The sequence below is a fragment of the Somniosus microcephalus genome, chromosome 9 (assembly GCF_052327205.1).
Source record: "Somniosus microcephalus isolate GS21.2 chromosome 9, FLI_Smic_1.0, whole genome shotgun sequence".
Taxonomy (NCBI): Eukaryota; Metazoa; Chordata; class Chondrichthyes; order Squaliformes; family Somniosidae; genus Somniosus; species Somniosus microcephalus.
Genome location: NC_140995.1, coordinates 11,512,329 through 11,536,064, shown reverse-complemented (window position 1 = coordinate 11,536,064; position 23,736 = coordinate 11,512,329). Strand labels below are relative to the sequence as shown.

The window sequence follows — 23,736 nt, the reverse complement described above, 5'->3', positions numbered from 1 at the left end:
GTTCCCGGGGATGCGGAGGATCTGCCAAGACACAAGTTCCGGATTTTAGCGCCTGCGCAGCGCTTGCCTGAACCCGGAACTTGCGAGGCCTTTACGGGCGCGTGTGCACCTCGTACGCACCCCTAGGGGCCGCAAATTACATTACTCCGCATGGGGCGGAGCGGGACACATGGGGCGGAGCGGGACCCAATGAGTTGTAGAGCATACTCACTATGGGACTACAGACAGGAGGAGGACAAGGACTAGGAGGATTAGGAGGAGGAGGAGGTGGAGGAGGAGGAGGACAAGGACTAGAGGAGGAGGAGGACTAGGAAAAGGAGGAGGAGGAGTAGGAGGAGGAGGAGGAGGACAAGGACTAGGAGGAGGAGGAGGAGGACGAGGACTAGGAGGAGGAGGAGGACTAGAAAAAGGAGGAGGAGGAGGATGGGGACTAGGAGGAGGAGGACAAGGACTAGGAGGAGGAGGAGGAGGACAAGGACTAGGAAAAGGAGGAGGAGGAGGACAAGGACTAGGAGGAGGAGGACAAGGAGGACAAGGACTAGGAGGAGGAGGAGGACAAGGACTAGGAAAAGGAGGAGGAGGAGGAGGACAAGGCCTAGGAGGAGGAGGACGAGGACTAGGATGAGGAGGAGGAGGAGGACAAGGACTAGGAGGAGGAGGAGGAGGACTAGGATGAGGAGGAGGATGAGGACTAGGATGAGGAGGAGGAGGAGGACAAGGACTAGGAGGAGGAGGAGGAGGACTAGGATGAGGAGGAGGAGGAGGAGGAAGACTAGGATGAGGAAGAGGAGGAGGACAAGGAGGAGGAGGAGGAGGACTAGGATGAGGAGGAGGAGGAGGACTAGGAAAAGGAGGAGGAGGAGGACTAGGATGAGGAAGAGGAGGAGGACAAGGAGGAGGAGGACTAGGATGAGGAGGAGGAGGAGGACGAGGATGAGGATGAGGAGGATGAGGACTAGGAGGACTACAGACATGGTAAATCTGCCTGGGTGGGGGGAGGGGGGCATGAGGATAGTCCTGCTGCCTCTGAGTCAGAAGTCGTTGGTTCAAGTCCAAGTCCAGAGCACGAGATCTAGGCTGACACTCCAGTGCATCACTGAGAGGGTGCTACACTGTCAGAGGTGCAGTGTCTCAGATAAGATGTTAAACCAAGAGGCCCCGTCTGCCCTCTCAGGTGGGTGTAAAAGCTTCCATTGCACTATTCAAAGAAGAGCAATGGGAGTTCTTCCTGGTGTTGTGGCCAATATTTATCCCTCAACCAACATGATTAAAAGAAAATCAATTATCTAGTCATTATCTCTTTGCTGTCTGCGGGACCTTGCTGTGTGCAAATTGGCTGCCGCGATTCCTACATTACAACAGTACTTGACTGGCTGCAAAGTGTTTTGGGATGTCCTGAGGTTATGAAAGGCGCTATATAAATGCAAGACCGTAAAAAATAAGGATATGCCATCTGTTGGACGTACAACTGGCATTGAGGCCATTTCTTGTTTATTAATAGGTAAGCAGGGGCTATATTTTCCTCTATCCACTATTTTTAGTGAAAAAGGAGAAGTGAGTATAAAGCAGCGTTCCCCACTAATAATTAATGAAAGTGAAAATGTACACCTAGGGTCATATTTTCCTTCGTTCAAGATTTTTTTCCAAAAAAAGTAGACGAGAGTGTAAAGAAGCGCAATAGTGTTAAAAAGTGGCAACGGACTTTTCATCTGTTCTCAGTGCGTCTCTGAGGATTCCTGCCTGTCCAAAAACAACCATTAGCAAAAAGTGAGGGAAGTTAGCTTTTTAACTTCTTAAAGCAAAGATGGAAAGGAGGAGAAGGGGGAGGACTAGGAGGAGGAGTAGGAGGAGGATAACTAGGAAAAGGAGGAGGAGGAGGACAAGGACTAGGAGGAGGAGGAGGACGAGGACTAGGAGGAGGAGGAGGAGGAGGAGGACTAGGAAAAGGAGGAGGAGGAGGACTAGGAAAAGGAGGAGAAGTAGGAGGAGGAGGACTAGGAAAAGGAGGAGGAGGAGTAGAACTAGGAGGAGGAGGAGGAGGACTAGGAAAAGGAAGAGGAGGAGTAGGACTAGGAGGAGGAGGAGGAGGACGAGGACTAGGAGGAGGAGGAGGAGGAGGACTAGGAAAAGGAGGAGGAGGAGGACTAGGAAAAGGAGGAGGAGGAGGACTAGGAAAAGGAGGAGGAGGAGGACAAGGACTAGGAGGAGGAGGAGGACGAGGACTAGGAGGAGGAGGAGGAGGAGGAGGACAAGGACTAGGAGGAGGAGGAGGAGGAGGAGGACTAGGAAATGGAGGAGGAGGAGGACTAGGAAAAGGAGGAGGAGGAGGAGGAGGACAAGGACTAGGAGGAGGAGGAGGAGTAGGAAAAGGAGGAGGAGGAGGAGGAGGACAAGGACTAGGAGGAGGAGGAGGAGGCGGCGGAGGACAAGGAATAGGAGGAGGAGGAGGAGTAGGAAAAGGAGGAGGAGGAGGAGGAGGAAAAGGAGGAGGAGGAGGACAAGGACTAGGAGGAGGAGGAGTAGGAAAAGGAGGAGGACGAGGACTAGGATGAGGAGGAGGAGGAGGAGGAGGAGGAAAAGGAGGAGCAGTGGAACGAGGACTAGGATGAGGATGAGGAAAAGAAAAAGGACGAAGAAGAGGGAAAAGAACAGGAGGAGGAGGATTTGCTTTGTGTATTACTCCAGATAGTGGACCTGAAGTTGCAGACTGAGGCTTCCCGTGGGCGAATGTCTCCGGTCTGCAAGAAAAGTCCGCACCCAGCTGGTGCCTCCGTATCATGGGACTCCTGCGGTCCTGGGCCTGTGGGCGTAGGCCTGCGTAAAGGCCCACGTATCCCGGGGACGCGCGCGATTCTCCAGCGCCCCTGAGATCACATGGGCCGGCCCAACCAATGACAAAGGGGGGATTCCCATTATGCTCATGAGGATTCCATTTACGTCCGGAATCCCCATGAGCACGAATAGGAATCACCCAAAAAATACATTTTCACACAACCTAAATAAAAATAAATCATGACGTGTTTAAAATTAATTAAAATACAATTTAATTAAACATTTAAAACAAAAATTTTATTTTTTGAAATATAAATTTAAATTTAAACATTTTAAAAGGGGACTGAAAATAACAAACTAAATTTTAAAAGATTTTTGAATTTTTAAATGATTTTTAAAAAATGTATGTAAATATTTATTTAAACCCTTACGCTGGTAAAACAAGGCCCCCATGGCTGCTTTTACCAGGTGTAAGAGTATCGTGGGCCTTCGCTGGGCGCGACCCTGCGCCAGCGAGTGCCCGTTTCCCGGGGGGTGTGGAAGGTCCGTCGAGCTGGAACTTGACGGATCACAAGCCCCGGGTTTTTCGCGCATGTGCAGCGCACACAGAGACCCGGAACCTGCAGGGCGCTTACGGCCGCGCAGGGTGTGCGTACGCGGTCACAGGCCTCGTGAAATCCGGGCCATTGCGCCGATTGCGACAGTGGCGGTGGAGGAGCAGTGCATGAGGAGGTTCAGGATCACTGGGATGGCTCTGACGGAGGTGTGCCACCTTGTCCGTGGAGGCTTGCAGGGATAGACCTCGAGATAAAGGCTAGCATTCCATTCACCTTTTTAAAAAAAAAATTACTTTGTTGTACCTGTGCACTAGGTTATAGTGATTTGTAAACATGGATTCCTAAATCCCATTGCTCCACCTCAGCTCCTGGTCTCTCACCATTAAGGAAATATTCTGATTTGACTTTCTCACATCCAAAATGGATGTCCTCAGACTTCCTCACCGTAAACTCCATGGGGGAAAAATTCGGTATCGCCCCGTTTGGGGCGTCATTAGCGGCCGTGCGCAAAGTTTAGCACCTGGTGCTAATTATCGCCTCCGACAGCAAACTTGGCTTTTATCGCCCCTGGCGGTGATTGGAGCGCTAAATCAGACGCTTCACACCTGTCTTAAGGCGCAAAGGCCGAGGAGCGAGGCGCTTCCTCAGAGCGCTGGCGAAGCAAGGAAGGGCAAATCAAAATGAACCTGCAAAGTGCTGCTCAGTACTCAAAACTCCTTCACACAGCGTTGAATCTCTCCAGAAGTCTCTCTCTCTCAGAATGCGTGGTGTACCTCTCACAAGCCCATAGTATTTCCTCTCACAGTCTGTTAAACGACGACTTACATAGCATATTGGCACCTCTTGTCCCTGTTGGTCCTGAATTAGTACTGCGCCTAAACCTACAGGACTGGCATCTGCTATCACCTTGGTTGGTGCGTCCTTATCAAAATACAGGTAGACTATCCTTTATCCGCACTTCTGAAAACCGAAAACCTCTGAAAACCGAAAGTTTTTTTGTGGAGCGTAAATCGTGCGCACGACATAACCCGAGTGGCACCAAACATGACCCGACGCGGCCGATGCTTTTCTGACCTGATTTGCGGGCCAGCTTAGCGTAGGAGTCAGCCGATATCCGGCTTTCCCACAACTGGCGGCGGCAGTCGAGCCCCAGACCCCCGCTAAGTCGAGGAATTCAGATACGGAGCAGGGGGAGCTGTAAACACACTGGGAGCGGCAGCACAGAGAAGCAGGAAGGGGAATGAGACACGGAACAGTCGCAAGAGGTAGCCTGAACTTTTAAAATTTGTATTAAATACAAATACTAATTACCAAATTAATGTTCAGAGTTTCCCAGTCTGAAATAATACCTTCTGAAATCCGAAAATTTCCGAAAATCGAAACACAGCTGGTCCCAAGGTTTTCGGATAAGGGATAGTCAACCTGTATGCTAAAGTGCCGGCTCTGGCCAACTCTTCCTTGAGTGCACTGAATAACTGTCTCTGTTGTGATCCAAATTTAAATGGTGTGTCTTTTCTCGCCAGGCGTCACAGTGGCTCTGATAGCGTTGCAAACTGCGGGATGAATCTGCTACTGTACCCAATGAGTCCCAAGAAACTCCTCACCTCTGTAGCATTCTCTGGTTCCCGAGCTTCTGCCACCGCTTGCACTCTCTCTGCTGTTGGCCCGATGCCCTTTTCAGACAACAGGATTCCCATGAAAATCAATCGGTCCATGTTGAATTGGCACTTCTCTGAGTTTAGTGTCAGTCCACTTTCTATTAGTCTGGTCATGACAGCGTGCAGGCATCTGTCGTGCGTTTCCCGGTCGTGTGCATGCGCGATAATGTCTGAGATGTTTTCAACACCCTCTATTCCAGCTAAGGCATTAGCTATCTCGTGCTGATATTGCTCACTAGCTGAAGATACACCGAATATCAGCCTCTTGTACCTGTATACTCCGTTATGTACTGCAAACGTTGTGATTTCTCGTGACTCAGGGGTCAGTTCTAGCTGGTGATAACCCCATTTCAGGTCTAGCTTACTAAACACCGTCGAGCCGTTCATACCTTGGAGTATCTCATCAACGGTGGGGATTGGATATCGTTCCCTCACTATTGCCTGGTTTGCTTGTCTCATGTCTAGGCATAACCTTACATCCTTATCCGCTTTTGGTACAATAACCACAGGATTTACCCATGGGGTGGGACCAGTTACAGGTTCGATAATGTCCATGTCCCTCAATTGTTTTATTTTGGCCTCCACTACCCCCCTTAAGTTGAATGGTATACGCCTGAGTGGCTGGGCCACAGGCTTCACTTGTGGGTCGATATACAAACTGATCTGTTTTGTGTTCAGCCTTCCTACTCCCTGGAACACCTTTGGATGCCGCTGTTCTAGTAGCTGTCTTACATCTACCACAGCTGAGACATCTGCGCCTATTTTTAAAACTCCCAGTTTCATGGCTGTCTCCCTTCCTAGCAACGGCTCTCCATGGCCTTTAACCACAATGAACTCCGCCTGCTCAGTTCTCTTACCTATTGTAATCCCACATGTGAATACACCTTTAACTGACAGTGGTCGGCTAGAAGCATAAGAGAATAACTTTCTCTCTGTCTTAGGGACATGTGACTGACACTTAATATGTTCTGACTTTAATCCTTCCCATGTATTCTCATCTATCACATTATTAGTTGCACCCGAATCAATTAACATTCTCAGGTTTACTCCCCCCACACAAAAGGTAAGTCTCTCTGTCACGTTATTTCCAGTAACAGCAAATGCACAGTTATTTTGTTCCTCTACATTGTTCACACTGTGTTTCTTTGTACCCTTTGTGCGGCATACTTTGGAGAAATGATCCTTTCCCTTGCACTTATGACACGTTTGTCCACGTGCTGGGCATTTCGGATCTCTGCCCATGTGGCCTGTGTGTCCACATCTGTAACATTTCCTTTCGTTCCTATCGCCATTTCCCTTTGGTTTCACTGTCGAGCTTTTCGCATAATACCCTCTTTTCTGTGTAACACGACGAACAGTATCTGTCTCCGCCTTCTCTGTACATGACATGGCTGACATCTGCTCCTCGACGTTTTCACATTGTGAGGCCAATTGTAACGTGCGGGCGAGCGTTAGACCTTGCCCTTCCTCTAGCAATTTCCTCCGCTCATAGGCTGACGTGCACCTACTCAGGATAGCGTCTCTTATTTGATTATCCACCACCCCCCCAAAAGCAGAGTCTTTAGCAGCCTGCCGCAAGCAAGTAGCAAATTGTTGCACAGTCTCACCTGCCTTCTGGGACAACTTATGAAAAGTCTGTCTAGCAAATGCTGCGTTGACCTGGGGCACGAAGTAGTGATTCAAAGCACTAACCGCCGCCGTGTAGTCTGCTGGCTCTCCTGTGTCTGGTAGAGTCGAAAAGATATCCTGGACATCTGGTCCTGCTAGGTGTAGAAGTAGAGCTCTTCTCCTCTGCTTTGTGGCAGCTGTAGAGGTATCGTCGATAATGAGTCCTTTGCCGTTGGCATAAAGCTCAAAAGACGTTAACCACCTCATCCATCTTGGACCCAACGTGGCTGGCTCGGTGAAGCATGCAAAATTTTGAATGCCGGTCTTCTCCATCCTAGCTAACTAAAACTTGGGCAATTACCTATTTAAAAAGATTCTTTTCATTATCCTCGTCGCCAATGTTGTATCTATGCTTTAATGCGTTCAATCAAGCATGTAAATACGTCGAATTAAATCAGAGTCAGGCAGACAGGCTTATAACTGTGATCTTTACTTTATTGGTAAAATGGCCGACTGCCGTTTTCCCGGGTAATTCCCATAATGCAATGCACATTACATTACCGTATTAACTGGTGTTAAACTCGCAAATTACATTACCGTATTGACTGGTGTTAAACTCACAATCAATACACGACAAAAGTCACCGACAAAAAAAGGCAGGAAGTGGTCGCCTTTAAATAGCGCTCCCCCAGTCCCTTCCTGACTGCAAAACACTCCCCTCAACCTGTCGTTGCTAGCGGCAGGTGGTAAGGCAGGGGGCTCCACTCAATATCCGGTCCGGGCGCTAACGGGGCGTGGCGCACTCGACTGACGTCACAATCTGCCGGCGCAGGAGATCGTGGCAGCAGTGTTTAGCGCTGCCACAAAATGTCTAGTTAATTTCATGAGCGGCGCAAACATCGCCGCGCCCGGGCGCTAGTTGCTTTGCGCCCCATTAGTGCCCTCTTAAGGCGTTAACGGGAGGTGCAAACAACTGAATTTTCCCCCCTAAATGTTACAAAAGCAAGCTACTCCTGCACAATGGAGTGTTTCATTCCAGTGCTTGTATATCTGTGGGAGATCTTGCACTTAACAAGGGAATTTATCTGGACACAGATACAGGGCAATGGAAAGCATATGAGAGGGGCAGAGCCTACGTGCATGTGTGAGTTCTGCTGTCCATTAATAGCCCATTAACACATTAAAGTGATTTAAAATCTTGACATTATGGGATATGTGAAGCAGACAGGCAGAGTGCTCTGGGGATGTAATCAAGTGTTTCCAAACTAGCAATTTTCAATGCATGTGGCCCTCTAAGGAAACGGCACTTGAGGTTAATGAGGTGCACAGTCTCAGCCAGGTGGAACTGTTACAATTCAGGCTTTCCCCTAACACGTTAATCTCATGTCCACACCAAGAAGGCAGTTTCCATTAGCAGACCCGCACCTTCGTATGATCTGAAACTTTTATCCGTGACACGAACAGGATAGTGTGCCCCGGGCTTAACAATCACCCGTTTAGCATGGTATTTTACATCTGAAGTTACTGCGATGTACTGTCCACCGAATGGTGGTAAATATCGTAGCGTTAGACTTTATTATTTGGGCTGAAGCTCATTTCACAGAAGCAGAAAGATCAGAGCAACTTGTGCATACCCGGCGTCCTGTGGTCATGATAAGTGCTATATAAATGCAAGTCTTTCTTTTTTCTTAAAAGAAAAGAAAAATTACTGGGATACATCTATCTACTAGAACATAAGAACATAAGAAGTAGGAGCAGGAGTAGGCCATACGGCCCCTCGAGCCTGCTCCGCCATTCAATAAGATCATGGCTGATCATCGACCTCAACTCCACTTTCCCACCTGATCTCCATATCCCTCGATTCCCCTAGAGTCCAAAAATCTATCGATCTCAGCCTTGAATATACTCAAAGACTCAGCATTCACCGCCCTCTGGGGCAGAGAATTCCAAAAATTCACAACCCTCTGAGTGAAGAAATTCCTCCCCCTCTCAGTTTTAAATGGCCGACCCCTTATCCTGAGACTATGCCCCCTAGTTCTAGACACTCCAGACAGGGGACAACAACCTCTCAGCATCTACCCTGTCAATCCCCTTCAGAATCTTCTATGTTTCAATGAGATCACCTCTCATTCTTCTAAACTCCAGAGAGTATCGGCCCATTCTACACAATCTCTCATCATAGGACAGCCCCCTCATCCCAGGAATCAATCTAGTGAACCTTCGTTGCACCGCCTCCAAGACAAGTATATCCTTCCTTAGATAAGGAGACCAGAATGAAGACCCGAATGAAGTGCATGCAGCGTACAACTGTTTACCCCTTACCCCAATTTTTACAAAGAAATCATTAACTAGTTAATCTCCAGTAGCATTGCTTACAGACAAAAATTAAAATACCGCATGCGTCTCTTTTTTCCTGGAACTGACTCCTCGCTTATCTCCCACTGTCTAACTCTTTGTCTCCCTTGCTTTGTTTTTCATTTTGTCTTCTATCTACTCTGTCTGTCTGGCTCTCTCTCCATCTAGTTTTCATACATGCTAACCTAGAAAACTAGCGAAAGCTTGCCAATCGCTTCAATAAATCTGACAGCTCACAAAGACAGCACTGTATAGATAGACCTGTGGCACGTGAAGCCAAGGAGTTCGACTGAGTCCAGTGAGACGTAGCCTTGTTACAATCTACGCTGCGGGTCACAGTGTCATAATGAGTCATAGAGTCATAATGGCACAGAAGGAGGCCATTCGGCCCATCGAGTCCATGCCGGCTCTCTGCGGAGCAACCCGCTCAGTCCCATTCCCCCGCTCTATCCCCGTAGCCCTGCAAGTTTATTTCCCTCAATATTTCTATATTTTTATTGCCGTACGCAGTTGGGAACAGTGATGATTCAGAAATTACTAAAGGGCGATATCAGTGACAAAGGCAGCAACATTATTTTCTCTGAGGGCATGGCCCCAGAACACTTTGATTGTTGACGCCTTATTGTCATTTTGGAGCCGACCGTAATTCTGAATGTGAATCTCAGTATAATTTTTTTAATTAAGTAAAATGCATCATAGCTCCAAACCCATTCCCCATATTATTTCCAAACCGCGGGTGTTTCACAAGCACAATGATAGAAATTGCCAAATAAAACCAGTTCGTGCCTTCAGACCAGGGAAACATCCACCTTATGTCACAGAAGCAATTGCAACCAGTATTCTGAAGAAAATAATTTCACATAAGACGACTGCCAGACCTACAAAGAACTTGACGTTTTCAGAAGCTGCATTTCGGCAGTTTATTTGTCATTTATAACGTATTTGGGGGACAAACATGAACTAAACAAACTGCAACAGAAATCAACGGCTCATTTTCTTTCTTTTTTTTTGGCCTCAAGTTTGTGCATAACAAAGAATAGGAGGAAATAACATCTGACTAGTTCCACTCACATCCTCCAACCTATCTGGTTCTGACAGACTCCTGTCCCAACTTTCAAAAGATTTGAATGGTTGATAGCAACAGCCTCAAATGCCACTGAATAAGTCTGACTTGTTTTCTCGTAAAACACTGGCGTGATGACGTGTGAGTTGCCTGCCAGCTTGTAAAGGTGATGATTGGTGTGTCTCCCCTCCCCTCGAGGCACCCTTGAGGCTCCAGCCCTCTGATCGACATAGAAGCAATTTTGTTTCTCCCTGGATCTGAAACCACAGCTCTCCTGTAGACCATCAGCTAAAACTAAATTCCCTTCGTAAGAAGCCTGACCATCACAGCCCCACTCAAATGCTCCAAGGAAGCCAAACGGTTTAAAAGCAGGCAGCACACCTCATCCGCAGTATTTTGCTATCGTACTAGTGTTTGGTTCACTGCCACACCTCTTCTAGGAATGCCTACCTTGAAGAAGTTCTGCTCTTCTCTTCGACGGGATCTCCGTTTGGCTTTTCAACCTTGTTCATCTTCATTCCATCTTTTGTCTCTCCACTAGTCCTATCACCATCTCGTCTGGTTTTGAATACCTCTTAATGTCTCTTCACTTCTCTTTTGTTCTTTCAACCCCATTTCCCAGCCCCCAAACTGGCCTTTTAATCTGTTTCATTTCCTGTGCTTTTTCAGTCCTGACAAAGGGTCATCGACCTGAAACGTTGACTCTATTTCTCTCTCCACGGATGTTGCCCTGGCCTGCTGAGTTTTTCCAGCATTTTCTGTTGTTATTTCGGATTGCCAGCATCCGCAGTATTTTGCTATAGCACATCTCACCAACCTGCTGCACCACGCAATGGGTGAGAGAGAAACTGGGTGGCCTTGTAGCTGGGCCGAAGCCAAGTGCGTTTGACTTGGATCTGGGAGGGAGTGGCAGAGGAGGCAGGATAGTGGGGTCTGGATGAAGGCTGGTCACTTGGACTTGGCTGAGCCAAGGTGGGCCTTTGGAGCAGAGCAGGCAGGCGCAGAGGTCGTGGGCTTTGTGGGCGTACGGGACTGTAACTGTATACTTTAAAAAAAAAACATTGCAGCTGGGCTGCAGCTCAGGGGCTCTCCCGAGACCAGTTGAGTCTTTCTAAATCTTGATTGAAGTATTCGTCCGCTCGCTGCATCTTCCCAAGCTGAGACTCGGCTGTAGCCAGGTGGGTGGAGCCCAGAGCACTTTGTCCGTGGTGGGCGGGAAAACAGATTGCAACAAGATCAAGGTGGAAATAACAACAGAAAACGCTAGAAAAACTCAGCAGGCCAGGCAACATCTGTGGAGAGAGAAATAGAGTCAATGTTTCAGGTCGAAACCCTTCTTCAGAACTGAGAAAAAAAAAGCAGGAAATGAAACGGATGAAAAAGCAAGTTTGGGGGCTGGGAAATGGGGGAGGGGATGAAAGAACAAAAGGGAAGGTCTGTGAGAGGTGAAGAGACATTAAGAGATATTCAAGGCGAGACGAGATGGTAATAGGACAGGTAAAGAGACAAAGGATGGCTCTAGATGAAGTGTGAAATGCGCTGGCAGTTCAAGGTGGACCTCTGTCTCAGGCAGGCAAACAACAGAGCACTTTGTGAAAGCAGTTATGTGTCGTCGACAATTTGCCTGTCCTCGGGCCTGCTGCACAAGTATCTATGCCCTTAACTCGGGCCGCAGAAAACGGGGCTTGAGTCGGGCTGGGCCATAGAGTACAGCGGTTTGGGAAAAGCAGATGCTCGCTGTTGGTGGGGGAGTGCAAAAAGCAAGGTCAAGATAGTTGATGACGTTGAATGGTTCCTTCGCATCATATGTGTAGGAGAAGGGGAGTTGCTGGAGTAAGTACAAGATGGGATGGGTAGGTTTAGGGGCAAATTTTCTTTTGATGTTGCTAATGCGATAAATGTTATTTTAGGCTATAATGGGATGGTGTGGGGAACTGTCATAACAACTGTGTGCAGGGGGGAATTTTTTTTTGTGGAATACGACTGGGAGAGAAAAAGTTGGATGGGGGGAGGTGGGGGGAGAGCGAGGAAAGATTTTATTTAATTATGATTGAGATAACAAAAATCCAAAATATTGGCCCAGATATTCCGATGCCTACGGGTGGGTACGAGCTGTGTACACACCCGTAGGGACATTGGAAATGCCGGTTTCAGGCATGCGAAGCACATGCGCTGAAAACCGGCATTTCCGATCTGTGGAGAATCCTCTTCACAGATCCTCCACCTGCCCTGGAGAAGGGCCTCTGCGGGGGGAGGGTTCCACTTTCTGCAGAACCTCTGCCCACTGAAAACCCTTAGAAATCTTACGCCTGGTAAAAGCCTGAGTAAAGCCAGCTTTTACCAGCATAAGAGTTTAAAAAGTAAAAAAATATATATTTTTTTCACTCATTTATAATTTGAAAATACTTTTAAAAAAGACAAGTTTATTTTTAGCCCCGTAAAAATCTTTAATTAGTTTTTTCAAAAAATGTAATATTTGTTTAAAATATTTAACTTAATGTAATTTTAACTCATTTTAAAAACGTGATGGTTTTTTTTCAACTTATTTAATGTTTTGATGTGTTTTTGGGGTGATCCCCATTCATATATTTGACGGGTCTATCTGTCAAGTCTACGAAGGGAGATTCCCTTCTCCCATTGGCTCGCCTGGCCCAGGTGCTCCCAGGGAGGCTTGCGAACCGCCTGCGCCCCTGGGATACGTGGGCCCTGCGCGTTCCGACTGCGGAGAGGCCCAGGAGTGAAAATGTCCGGACCTCGGGAGCCCTCGGGTAAGAGCGTAGATTTTTCTCCAATGGGAGGCATCCGTACGCAGGAAGCCTCCGATCGGAAATTACAAATCAAATCAAATCAACTTTTATTGTCATTGTTAGTGCACAAGTGCAGTACAACGAAATGTAGGCTTGCGGCTCCCGAGAGTGTACAATTTGGATTAGGACACTTAAACATTTCAACATACATTTGTACATATATATTAGCATAAATATGACCATAATAAAGTGCATCGGCAGATGTGCAGGCTTTAGTGTTTATTTGTGGAGTTCAGTAGGATGACAGCCCTGGGAAAGAAGCTGTTCCTAAATCTGGTCGTATGGGTGCGAATGCATCTGTAGCGTCTTCCAGATGGTAGGAGGGCGAACAGACTGTGGCTGGGGTGGGTAGGGTCTTTGATGATGGACCGTGCCCTCCGTAGGCAGCGTTTCTGATATATATGTTCTATGGTCGGTAGCCGGGTGCCGGTGATGCGTTGGGCAGTTTTGACTACCCGCTGCAGGGCTTTCCGGTCATGGGAGCTACAGCTGCCATACCATACCGTGATACAGTTTGTCAGGATGCTCTCTATAGTGTAGCGGTAGAAGTTAGAGAGGATCGGGGGTGACAGATTACATCCGGGTCAATGAATTGGAGGACAGAAAAATGCAGAGATTTTACACGGAGGTGACAAGCATGCAGAAGCTTGACACTGCAGTGCAGAGCTTCCAAGTGACAGAGTTCACATACAAACACTTAATGCTCTCGTACTGCATTCCTGCATGCACTGGTTCTGCACAGGCGTTAACCCACTTAAAGTAAATGCCTGTGTAAAAATAGTGCACACACAAATGCTGCACGTGTGTTTGAAGCATTCCAACTTGAACCTCACTAATTGGACGTTCTACCCTGACACCTTAACACGGTCGGGGGGGGCTGGGGGTGGGGGGTGGGGTGGATTTTACAAATCTGCGCTCCTGGCACAGAGCGATTTGTGTTGGGAGTGCACGTTGAGAATTGAAAAAAGGTGGTTAAGAAGGCATATGGGATACTTGCCTTCATTAGCCGAGGCATAGAATATAAGAGCAGGGAGGTTATGATGGAGCTGTACAAAACGCTAGTTAGGCCACAGCTGGAATACTTTGTGCAGTTCTGGTTGCCACACTATAGGAAGGATGTGATTGCATTGGAGAGGGTGCAGAGGAGATTCACCAGGATGTTACCTGGGCTGGAGCGCTTCAGCTATGAAGAGAGACTGGACAGGCTGGGGTTGTTTTCCTTGGAGCAGAGAAGGCTGAGGAGGGACCTGATTGAGGTGTACAAAATTATGAGGGGCATAGATAGGGTAGATAGAAAAGAACTTTTCCCCATAGTAGAGGGGTCAATAACCAGGGGGCATAGTTTCAAGGTAAGGGGCAGGAGGTTTAGAGGGGATTTGAGAAAAAAAAATTCACCCAGAGGGTGGTTGGAATCTGGAACTCACTGCCTGAAAGGGTGGTAGAGGCAGGAACCCTCAAAACATTCACGAAGCATTTAGATGAGCACTTCAAATGCCATAGCATACAAGGCTACGGACCAAGTGCTGGAAAATGGGATTACAATAGACAGGGCTTGATGGCAGGCGCGGGCACGATGGGCCGAAGGGCTGTATAACTCCATGACTCTAAAAGAATGAAAGAACTTGCGCCTTTCACGACCGCAGGGTGTGCTAAAGCACTTTACAGCCAATGAAGTACTTTTTGAAGTGTAGTCGCCGTTGTTATTGTAGGAAACGCGGCAGGCAATTTGCGCACAGCAAGGTCCCACAATCATCAATGAAATAATGACCAGATCATCTGATTTAGCGATGTTGGTTGAGGGATAAATATTGGCCCCAGGGCACTGGGGAGAACTCCCCCCCCTGCTCTTCTTTGAATAACGCCTTGGGGATCTTAACAGAAAATGCTGGCGATACTCAGCAGGTCAGGCAGCATCTGTGAAGAGAGAAACAGAGTTAACGTTTCAGATCGATGTCCTTTAGTCAGAACTGTATGGATGACTCCTGCTCTTATTTCTTATGTTCTTATGTTCTTAGTCCACTGAAGAATATTTCATGCCATATTGGCCACCTAAAACTGAATACAATTCAGCCTGATTAACAGTGCCTTCGCCTCACCTCATCAAGGGTACTGCAAGCTAAATGTGTCAAAGCAATTTGAGAGAAGGGGTAAGATTATTAGAAAGACTTGCATTTGTATCGTGCATTTCATGTCCCAAAGCGCTTTACAACTGTTGTAACATAGGAAACACTACAGGCAAATTGCACATAGCCAGATCTACAAACAGCAAGGAGATAATAGAGATATTGGCCTAGAAATTCACTTGGGCGCGGGCAGCTCGCTCGCGCCCAAAAGTTAGCGCTGGGCGGGGAGGCATTAGCGCACGCCGTATATTCGTCTTCTGCGCCCCAATTCGGAAGCGGGCGCTATACCAGGGTGTGCCCGCCTCCGTTTGGGGCGCTGCAACTGAATACCGGCGCGCTAGTTGCCGCAGCGCCACCCGATGCGGTGCGGCAGGCTGCGGTACTGCAGGCCTCCTCCTTCTCTTAAGGGGGAGGTGCCTGCAACGGCCGGAGCCCCGATCGCGAGTGCCGGCAAAAGAGCCCGGCACAACGGAGAAGTGCCGGGCTCCACGGAAACCAGCCGGCAATGCCGCGGGGGGGGTGGAGGAGGCCGGGGAAGGAGGTGCGGGCAGGCGGCCGCCGAAAAAGCGGCCGGCCGCACCTTCAGCTTTAAAGCGCCCCACTATGGCAGCAGGACGGCCCCGTTTTCTGTTCGCTGTTTGCGCCCGCTTCGGAGGAGGTGGGCGCAAATAAATATGGGGATCGGCGCGGTTTCGGGGCGTTACGGGCCACCGCGCACACCGATGACGTCATCGGTCCCGGCGCAGCGCTAACGGCTACCGCCGCCAATACCGCTGCACTCAATTTCCACGCAACCACCCCGCCGGCGCAAAAGACCTCTTTAGGCGCTAAGTGGGCGCAAGGCCCACTGAATTTCTAGGCCATTCTGTTTTAATGATGTTGGCTGAGGGATAAGTTTTGGCCAGGACTGCCCTGCTCTTCTTTGAATAGTGGCCGTGGGATCTTCTACACCAACCTGAGAGGGCAGACGGGGCCCCGGTTTAACCGGCAGTGCCGCGCTCCCTCAGCACCGCACTGGGAGTGTCAGCCTAGATTACCGGGCTCAACTCTCTCGGGTGGGACTGGAACCCACAGCCTGCTGACTCAGAGGCGAGAGTGCTACCCACTGAACCAATGCGGACCCCTTTGAGCTGAAAAAAAGTGCACCGGTCGTACAATGAAATTCAGGGCCAACACATTTCTGCCATAGCACAAAATATAACAGACTGACGAAATGTAAAAACTGCAGCATTGGGACAAAAAACACAGACAATTACAGGAGATCGCGAGATTGATTTCAACCAGTAGATTAGGCTACCTGTTTCAACACAGCTTCCATTTAGTATTGATGGCCTTTGGGGGGGAAAAAAAGCAAAGAAAGTGAACACAGATTTGTGGTTCCCATACGAGTTGCTGCGTGTGCCCTGGGGGATATTTAGCTCTGCGTTTTATTACTGACTGGGAATAAACCATCCCATAACTTGGATTCCTCACCTCATTCACTCTTGGTGAGGTTATTGTGCAGCAAGCGTGAGATTTCTAAGCCATGGCAGAATACTAATAGGATACTGACTGGCAAAAAAAGCATTGTTGGATTTGGAAAGGGGTTAAATACTCAGGGCATGTTTGCACAAAGTGCCAAAGGCTTTCTGGCAAAACCAAACAACATCAGGGCTTAGGTGTAACGAAAACATAAACTCATTTATAAAGAGCAGGTTTACAATTTAATTACTCATAGAGTACAGAGGAATTCTGTGCTTAAAAAATCCACATCTATTCCAGACTGGAATACTGCTTCCACAAGGGGCTTATTAGAAAAAATTAGGCATTTAAAAAAAATGTTTTTTATTTGTATTTCGGATGTGGGCGTTGCTGGCAAGGCCAGCATTTATTGCCCATTCCTAGTTGCCCTCGAGAAGATGGTGGTGAGCCGCCTTCTCGAACCGCTGCAGTCCGTGTGGTGAAGGTACTCCCACTGTGCTGTTAGGGAGGGAGTTCCAGGATTTTGGCCCAGCGACGATGAAGGATCGGTCGATATACTTCTAAGTCAGGATGGTGTGTGACTTGGAGGGGAACTTGCAGGTGACGGTGCTCCCATGCACCTGCTGCCCTTGTCCTTCCACAGAATCACAGAATCTACAGTGCAGATAGAGGCCATTTCGGCCCATCGAGCCTGCACTGACAGATATCCCACCCCATCCCCACAACCCCATGTATTTAATCCCCTAAAACTAAGGGTCAATTTATCATAGCCAAATCAACCTAACCTGCACATCTTTGGACTGTGGGAGGAAGCCGGAGCACCCGGAGAAAACCCACGCAAACACGGGGAGAATGTGCTAACTCCAGGTGGAAGAGGTCGCGGGTTTGGGAGGTGCTGCCGAAGAAGCCTTGGCGAGTTGCTGCAGTGCATCTTGTAGATGGCACACACTGCAGCCACGGTACGCCGGTGGTGGAGGGAGTGAATGTTTAAGGCGGTGGATGGGGTGCCAATCAAGCGGGCTGCTTTGTCCTGGATGGTGTCGAGCTTCTTGAGTGTTGTTGGAGCTGCACTCATCCAGGCAAGTGGAGAGTATTCCATCACACTCCTGACTTGTACAAGACTAAATGTAGCAGTGTGGGTAGAAATTTGGTTGATATAAAGGGAAAATTAGTTAGGGCATATGGGTGTTGCTTAGGTTGGAGAATGGTTGGAAATGGAACACCCCAGTGTGCAGAGCTGGGTTCACTTTTGTTCTCTGTATATATATGTAGATGATGTGAACTTGATTTTGGGGAACACAATCTCAAAATCTGCTGATAACACAAAAGAAAGAGGATTGGTAATTGGAACAGGAGTAGGCCATTCAGACCTTCAAGCCTGTTCCACCATTCAATTGGATCATGGCTGATCTGTATCTTAACTCCATCTACAAGTAGATACAAGCCTAGTCTGTGCAACCTGTCCTCATAATTTAACCGTTTAAGCCCTGACATAATCCTGGTGAATCTGCGCTGCTCTCCCTCCAAGGACAGTATCTCTTTCCTGAGGTGTGGTGCCCAGAACTGAACACAGTCACGCCAGACGGGATCTAACCAGAGCTTTATACAACTGTAGCATGACTTCCACCCCTTTGTATTCCAGCCCTCTTGTGATAAAGGCCACCATTCCATTAGCCTTTTTAGTTATTTTCTGTACCAGTCCACTGGCTTTTGGTGATTCCTGTACGTGGACCCCTAAATAGGAACATAGGCCGGGATTTTACTAACCTCGGCAGGTCCGCGGCGGGCGACGTCGGTGGCGGGTCCCGACCCCGCTGGTGGCTCCAGCCCGCTCTGTGAAATTAATTTACGTTGATTGGGCTTGTTAAACCCCGCCCAGCGTGTTTCTCGGCCAATTATAGGAAGCGGGTCTGCTGACAACATTTGATGCCGCGTCATCAGCCGGTTTCCTTAAAGGGACCGTGTCCACATTGATTTTGACGGTTGTGCTGTCAGTGTTCTGCAGCATTGAGGTGCTGCAAACACTGACATTCTCTACACAAAGGTGCGGGGCTGCACCCAGGCTCTCCCATGACTCCCTCCCTATGCTTATGGAGGGAGTCCCAGCACGCAGGGAGGTTCTCTTCCCTTCCAATGGGTGGAAGAGACCTCTCCAGGAGATCAACACAGCCTGGTTGCAGATTGCAGAGGAGGGCACAAGCAGGATGTGGTCAGGAGGACCAGGGTGCAGTGCCGCAAACGTTTCAATGATCTCAGTAGATCACGAAACGTTAGTACAAAGCCACACTCAACCTCATCCTGCTGTGCCTCTCATCACATCCCCATCACTCTGCCTTCCCTACCCTACTCCTGCACATCCTTACTCACACCAACTTACCTTGCACCTCCACCCATCCCTCTCTATCTACATTATCACTTCCCCATCTCACTAGCCACTCCTCACACTCACCCTCATTCTACTGCAAGCATACCAACTCCAACTAACAACAGACAAGGGTGGTTTAGCAAATGTTCATGTGAAGATTCTGGTAATGTGCTGTCAAATATTGAAACCTTTATTTTCAGCACTTTGCATTCTTGGACAGATTTGTGTACACCTTTGGAAGTGGCTTAGTGAGTTGCAGTGAATGCTGAGACATAAGGGTACACCCCACCCCCCGCAATGGTGGTGAGTGTGAAAGGAATGGCTTGGGCATTGTACATAGATACATAGATACATAGAGATAGGAACAGGAGTAGGCCATTCGGCCCTTCGAGCCTGCTCCGCCATTCAATGAGATCATGGCTGATCTTCGTCTGAGATCATAGCTGATCTTACCAGTTCAGTACCCCGTCCCCGCCTTTTCTCCGTAACCCTTAATCCCCTTAGCCTTCAGAAATATATCCAATTCTCTCTTGAAAATATTTATTGAATTAGCCTTCACAGCCCTCTGTGGCAGGGAATTCCACAGGCTCACCACTCTTTGAGTGAAGAAATTCTTCCTCATCTCTGTTTTAAATGATTTGCCCGCTATTTTTAGACTGTGGCCCCTGGTTCTGTGCTCCCCGGCCATTGGAAACATTCTCTCTGAATTCAGCCTGTCCAGGCCTGCCATAATTTTATATGTTTCGATGAGATCCCCTCTCAATCTTCTAAACTCCAGTGAGTACAAGCCCAAACTATTTAATCTCTCTTCGTAGGTCATTCCCGCCATTCCAGGTATCAGCCTGGTGAATCGCCGTTGCACTCTTTCCATGGCAAGAACATCCTTCTGCAGATGGGGCGACCAAAACTGTACACAATACTCCAGATGCGGTCTCACCAGCACCTTGTACAGCTGTAGTAAGGTATCCCTATTCCTATACTCGAACCCCCTTGATATGAAGGCCAACATACCATTTGCCTTCTTAATCGCCTGTTGCACCTGCATGCTCTCCTTCAGTGACTGGTGCACAAGAACACCCAGGTCCCTCTGCACTTCCCCATCTCCCAATCTATTGCCATTTAGATAATAATCTACCCTCCTGTTTTTACCCCCAAAGTGGATAACCTCGCATTTATCCACATTATAGTGCATCTGCCACGTATCCGCCCATTCCCCCAACCTGTCCAAATCGCACTGTAGCCTCCTGACATCCTCATCAGAGCCCACCCCTCCTCCTAGTTTAGTGTCGTCAGCGAATTTGGAAATATTGCATCCAATTCCCTGATCCAGATCATTTATATATATTGTGAACAGCTGGGGTCCCAGGACAGATCCTTGCGGCACCCCGCTGGTCACTGCCTGCCACTCCGAAAACGAGCCGTTTATTCCAACTCTCTGTTTTCTATCCGCCAGCCAGTTCTCTATCCATGTTAATACTTTGCCCCCAATCCCATGAGCCTTAATTTTGCATGATAATCTTTTGTGTGGAACCTTATCGAAGGCTTTCTGGAAGTCAAGGTACACCACATCCACTGGCTCTCCCCCATCTATTTTACCAGTTACTTCCTCAAAAGATTCCAGCAGATTAGTCAAACACGATTTACCCTTTGTAAATCCATGTTGACTCTGTCCGATCCTTTCCCCATTTGTCAAGTGCTCCGCTATTTTATCCTTAATAATGGACTCTAGCATTTTGCCCACAACCGATGTAAGGCTTACTGGTCTATAATTCCCTGCTTTCTCTCTACCCCCCTTTTTAAATATTGGGGTAACATTAGCTACCCTCCAATCCACGGGTACTGTTCCCGAGTCAATGGAGTTCCGGAAGATGATCCTTAGAGCATCTGCTATCTCCAGGGCCACCTCCTTAAGTACCCTAGGATGTAGGGATGCTTTATGGTGTTGGTGTGGGGTGGTGCCAACCTGGCACATCATGTGCCAGCCAGGGTCAAGTGAAGTAAATCTGGACATGGTGAGGCCATCCCTGGCCTCCCGGGCAGCAATGTGTTCAGGTGCTGATGCCCTGTGTCCTGTGCAGCATCAGTTGATTGCGGAGAAGGTTGGTGTTGTTGGTGCTGCTGGTGTGCCTGGTGCTGCTGATGTTGGGGCTGATCGTGGTGGGATTCTGAGGACCAAGGTGAGATAATTTCAAGGGCACTGATGCTGATGGAATAGATGGCAGGAGCGATCTGACAATGGTGAAAGAGGTTGTTCCAATGAGGTGGTACTGGATAGAGATTTGGCTCCAAGCACTTGCAAGCTGCAGAAAGCTCAATATGTTTTCCAAATGCAGTAACCAACAGTTTCTGAGCTTTGAAAGTGAACAGCTGTAACATGGGATCTTTCATACAACTTTGGCAGCTGTCAGGTTATGAGATAATTCAATGCTGAATCTACTCACAACATACTGAGCTGACGTGTTCCCCGATCAGCGGGTAGCCCGTGGGGGAACACGTAAAATTGAAATGTAGGCTTAAAATAACAGCTAATTGGATGTTAACAACCCATTTAATGAGGTTAATTGCCTCCCCCGCTGCTTGATGTCGGGTCTGTTCAGCGCTGACAGACCCGACACCTGAGTGACTCCCGTGGAGGCGGGTTGACTGTAAACTAAGTTACCTAAATACAAATTTAATTAAATTTAATTAAATAAAACAAGGTCATATAGGGATGGCAGTGCAGGCGGTGTGCCACAGCTACAGCATGTGGGAGTTTGTGGAGAGCAGTGAGATCCCGGACAACCACATTAGCAGTAAATGCCTGCAACCTGAGGAACTTCAGCTCAGAGTGTGGGAGGAAGGGGTTTCAGTTCATGGGGCACTGGCACCAGTACTGGGGAAAGAGGGAGCTGTTCCGTTGGGACGGGCTCCACTTAAACCGGGCTGAGACCAGTGTCCTGGCGAACCGAATAACTAGGGCGGTAGACTGGGCTTTAAACTAATCAAGGGGGTGGGAGGATTCAGGAAAAAGTAAACTTAAAAGCAGCGAGAAAAACGTCAAGGCTCTAGAGCTAAGTAGCATTTTGGGTAAAATAAGCAGAGTGGGTCAGGAAGGGACAGAGAGAGTAACAAAGGTAATAGGGCATCAGTGCAGGAAAGTGGAGTTGAGGTAGAAGATCAGCCATGATCTTATTGAATGGCGGAGCAGGCTCGAAGGGACAAATGGCCGACTCCTGCTCCTATTTCTTATGTTCTTTTGTTCTTATGTGATTCGTGTACAAGGACACCCAGGTCCCCCTGAACACCAACATTTCCCAATCTCTCACCATTTAAAAATACTCTGCTTTTCTATTTTTCCTACCAAAGTGGATAACTTCACATTTCTCCACATTATATTCCATTTGCCATGTTCTTGCCCACTCATAACTTAGCCTGTCTATATCCCCTTGAAGCCTCCTTACATCCTCCTCACAACTTACATTCCCACCCAGCTTTGTATCATCAGGAAACTTGGATATATTACATTTGGTCCCCTCATCCAAATCGTTGATGTAGATTGTGAATAGCTGAGGCCCAAGCACTGATCCTTGCAGCCTGCCAACCTGAAAATTACCCGCTTATTCCTACTCTCTGTTTTCTGTCTGTTAACCAATCCTCAATCCATGCTAGTATATTACCCCCAATCGCATGAGCCCTAATTTTGTTTAATAACCTCTTGTGTGGCACCTTATCGAATGCCTTCTGAAAATCCCAATACACCACATCCACTGGTTCCCCCTTATCTATTCTGCTAGTTACAACCTCAAAAACTCTAACAGATTTGTCAAACACGATTTCCCTTTCATAAATCCGTGTTGACTCTGCCCAATCCTATTATTATTTTCTAAGTGCCCTGTTACCACGTCCTTAATAATAGATTCTCGCATTTTCCCTACTACTGATGTCAGGAAAGTTAACATGCAGGTACAGCAAGCAATTAGGAAATCAAATGGCATGTTGGCCTTTATTACAAGAGGATTTGAGTATAAGACTAAAGACACCTTACTGCAATTATATAGGGCCCTGGTGAGACCACACCTGGAGTATTGTGTACAGTTTTGGTCTCCTTACCTAAGGAAGGATATACTTGCCATAGAGGGAGTGCAGCGAAGGTTCACCAGACTGATTCCTGGGATGGGGGGATTGTCCTATGAGGACAGATTGAGTAGACTAGGCCTATATTCACTAGAGATTAGAAGAATGAGAGGTGATCTCATTGAAACCTACAAAATTCTTGCAGGGATTGACAGGGTAGATGCAGGGAGGATGTTTCCCCTGGCTGTGGAGTCTAGAACCAAGGGTCACAGTCTCAGAATAAGGGGTCAGCCATTTAGGACTGAGATGAGGAGAAATTTCTTCACTCAGAGGGTGGTGAATCTTTGGAATTCTCTACCCCAGAGGACTGTGGAGGCTCAGTCGTTGAGTATATTCAAGAAGAGATCGATAGATTTTTGAATATTAAGGGAATCAAGGGATATGGGGATAGTGCAGGAAAGTGGAGATGAGGTAGAAGATCAGCCATGGTCTTATTGAATGGCCGAGCGGGCTCGAGGGGCTAAATGGCCGACTCCTGCTCCTATTTCTTATGTTGACAGCAGGTTCCCTACCCGCTGTCAATCTTTGCTATTTTGACAGCTGACCCGCCTCCGAACCTACCATCTGAGCACCGGCAAAATTCAGCCCCGAGAGTCTCTCCTTCCAACCCTACCCCCAATTCGCCTACATTCTCCCCTTCCAACTCCTCTGAGGTTCATAGATGTACTTTCTGCCCTTTGCCTCACTCTCAGTTCAGAAAGGTACCATCCCCTTTCAGTTACCCAGTTCACAGTGACAATATACCCCTCAACTGTGACAATATACCCCAAAGATGTGCGGGTTAGGATGATTGGCTATGATAAAAATTGACCCTTAGTGTTAGGGGGGATTAAATACGTGGGGTTATGGGGATA

At 48.0% G+C, this 23,736-nt stretch overlaps 1 long non-coding RNA gene across 3 annotated transcripts in view; it reads right to left on the bottom strand.

Annotated features, from left to right (window-relative positions):
* Positions 1-23,736, bottom strand: part of LOC147112255 (uncharacterized) — a 106,168-nt gene that overhangs the window by 61,105 nt on the left and 21,327 nt on the right. The window contains exon 3 of one of the 3 annotated variants that reach the window (XR_015079467.1): positions 7,076-14,734. The exons of the other annotated variants lie outside the window; for them this stretch is intronic. This is a non-coding gene — a long non-coding RNA (uncharacterized LOC147112255). Of the gene's footprint in view, positions 1-7,075; positions 14,735-23,736 lie in introns of those variants that run through there. 3 annotated transcript variants of the gene reach the window in all.